Source organism: Pristiophorus japonicus, unplaced genomic scaffold, assembly GCF_044704955.1.
Source record: "Pristiophorus japonicus isolate sPriJap1 unplaced genomic scaffold, sPriJap1.hap1 HAP1_SCAFFOLD_308, whole genome shotgun sequence".
Taxonomy (NCBI): domain Eukaryota; kingdom Metazoa; phylum Chordata; class Chondrichthyes; family Pristiophoridae; genus Pristiophorus; species Pristiophorus japonicus.
In genome coordinates, this window is record NW_027252868.1 from 385397 (window position 1) to 388664 (window position 3268).

Sequence of the window (3268 nt, forward strand, 5' to 3'; positions counted from 1 at the left end):
GAATCTACAAGGTGACATAGATAGGCTCAGTGAGTGGGCAAAAATCTGGCAGATGGACTATAATGTGATAAAATGTCAGATTATCCATTTTGGTAGGAAAAATAAAAAAGCAAATAATTATTTAAATGGGGACAATTACAAAATGCTGTAGTACAGAAGGATCTGGAGGTTCTTGTATATGAAACTCAAAAAGTTAGCATGCAGGTACAGCAAGTAATCAGGAAGGCAAATGGAATGCTGCCCTTTATTGCAAGGGGGGATAGAGTACAAAAGTAGGGAAGTCCTGCTACAACTGTACAGGGCGTTGGTAAGACCACACCTGGAGTACTGCGCACAGTTTTAGTGTGGATTTGTCTCCATTTCCGTGCCAAGGGGATTGCTACACCAGACTGGAGGGGCAACATTTAGGGACACTGATTCCCCACCAATTCCCATTCCCCTTCTTTCTGGTGGATAATGGAGGGACCACTGTGTGTAATGTGCAAGTCAGTAAGAATTGTCAGCAAGCTCTTTTTAATTGGAGATTTTATTCAGTGGAAACTTTGACACAATTGTAGATTTTGTACCAAAGATCAATTTAGAATTAAAGTAAAAGTTCATAATTTAATTGCAAACTAAATTTCTGTTGAGAGTTGCTGAATTAAGGGGAAAGCTAACACACAGCATTTCTTAAGTGGACACTGCAGCCCCAAGAACACAATCAGCAATATATCCAGAATATTAAAGTCCAGCCCAGTTATAGGGTTATTAACATCGGCAGAAATAAACCCCAAATGTCAGAATGAACATGGTTCAGTCAGGATGTGATTAAAAGCAGCAATAACAGCAGAATCCCACTCTGCAGTCACTTGTGAACTCGCTGGTGTCTCAGCAGGGTGGATGACTGAGTGAATCCCTTCCCACACACAGAGCAGGTGAACGGCCTCTCCCCAGTGTGAACTCGCTGGTGTGTCAGCAGTGTGGATGACTGAGTGAATCCTTTCCTACACTCTGAGCAGGTGAACGGCCTCTCCCCAGTGTGAACTCGCTGGTGTTTCAGTAGGTTCGATTGCTCAGTGAATCACTTCCCACACTGAGAACAGGTGAAAGGCCTCTCCCCAGTGTGACAGCGTCGATGCATTTCCAGCTCAGATGGTGATCTGAATACCTTCCCACAGTCATCACATTTCCACGGTTTCTCCGTGGTGCAGGTATCCTTGTGACTATCCATGGTTGGACAATCAGTTGAAGCCTCGCCCACTCACACAACACGTTTACAGTTTCTCTGTGCTTTCAATGGTGCGATGTTTTTTCAGGCTGTGTAACTGGTCAGAGCTCTTTTCACAATCAGTGCACTGGAACACTCACTCGGGTGTGTGTGTCTCGGTACCTTTCCAGTCAGGATGATAATTGAAATCTTTTCCCACAGACAGAACAGACAAACATTTCTCCTTCCACTTTCAAAGGCCGATGATATTCAGCTCCTGATGAATCAACTGCCCCTGTCAGATCTTGATGCAATGTTTGGTTTGTGTTTCCTGTCTGAAAATCTCACCACCTAATACGCTGTAAAAGGAGATAACAAAACTCATCACTGTCAGTACAAGACAGAAATTCAGAATAGACACATCTAGTTTCCATGGAAAATGTTTTCCTCTCTCGTTTTTCAAAAGCTGTAAATCCCTGTCCCACACATTATCCCTCCTGCTGTGCTGAAATCCAAACCATCGCAAATTTCTAGACAGTTTCTCCTCCACACCCAGTTTTCACCACCAATTCAGGTTGGGTTCAGTTCTACACTCACTGGTTTCCATCCCTCTCCTCCCCAGAATGTACTGATCCTGGCTGGGTTCAGGTCTACACTCACTGCTACACTTCCTTCTCGAAAAGAAGTGGACTCTGGCTGAGTTCAGTTCTACACTCACTGGTTCCCCTCCCCTGAGTGTGGTGATTCTGGCTGGGGTCAGTTCCACACTCACTGGTTCCCCTCTCCTCCCCTGAATGTGCTGACTCTGGCTGGGTTCAGTTCTACACTCACTGGTTCCCCTCCCTCTCCTCCCCTGAAGGTGCTGACTCTGGCTGGGTTCTGTTCTACACTCACTGGTTCCCCTCCCTCTCTTCCCCTGAAGATGCTGACTCTGGCTGGGTTCTGTTCTACACTCACTGGTTCCCCTCCCTCTCCTCCCCTGAAGGTGCTGACTCTGGCTGGGTTCTGTTCCACAGACATTGACATCACTCACTTTGTTCCTGCACCAAGATGGCTGCGCATGCGCCTTGCTACTCACTAAACCAAGATGGCAGAGCGCTGAACCAGCATTCCTGTACAAACATGGTCGCCGTTAGCCTGGGCCTGTGACCGGGAGAAAGCCCCGAAACTACAACCGGCGATATTCCGGTTATTATTCCGGATTTGCGGCGGGCACCGGTTGTTTATGAAATCGCCCCGGCTCCCCGCTGGTCCATTACTCCGCTCCGTCCCGCTGAAAAACACAACTCTGAGGCGCCTGTCCAAAACGTGTCTCCTCCGCCATTACAGGCAGCGCTCCAAATCTAGCCTGGACCCGCGCCTGCGCACTGAGCTCCTGTAGTCTGATGAGGCACATTCTCCCCGCGGGGAATGCTGGGTGAAAATACCGCCATTGGAAGCCCATATTATTGAATGGAACATGATTTACTGAGATTGCATTGGTCACTGAACCATGTTCATTCTGGCAGTAAGACTTTGTTTCTGATGATCTCGATAACCCCGATATGTGGGCTGGAGATAAATATCCGGTATAAATATTGAATAAATCAGCTTTGTTTCAAACACAGTGTGTCGAATATTTGATTTCTCCATAATCAGAGGAGACTGGTTCTGTTACCCACTGTTTCATTTTAGGGCTTTTTCTTCCTCTAACTTATATCACTTCTCACCTAGTTCGCCTTCTGTCATATCAAACCTCAAAGTTGTTCCGTTTGAGTACATGACTTGTGGTTGTAGTAGGCTTAACTGCAGTGTCTCACTTTAAACTCAGCTACAATCCTTTGAACAACCCCTTTATTGAACTGTCTTGCATAACATTTGAAATCCGTTATTTCTGTATCAGTTTACCCGTTTTTGGAACCGATTTAATTTAAGGAACTCATCCGCACATTTTGCATGTGATAGCCTGTGAAATATTCTAATATGTGTAATTGCCATTGTCACAATCTCCGTTCCCTAGCCACTGACTCCCAACTCTCCCCAACTTCTGTCTGATGCTGAACCAGACTGTTTGCAACCTTGGTGTTATACTTGACCTTGAAA

The 3268-nt window shown here is 45.9% G+C and overlaps 1 long non-coding RNA gene across 1 annotated transcript; it reads right to left on the minus strand.

Annotated features, from left to right (window-relative positions):
- Nucleotides 1-508: 508 nt before the first annotated feature.
- On the minus strand, nucleotides 509-2503 carry LOC139249375 (uncharacterized). Its single transcript, XR_011591157.1, has 2 exons — nucleotides 2265-2503; nucleotides 509-1545 (listed from the first exon to the last, which is right to left on the minus strand). It is a non-coding gene; the product is annotated as an uncharacterized lncRNA (long non-coding RNA).
- Nucleotides 2504-3268: the final 765 nt, after the last annotated feature.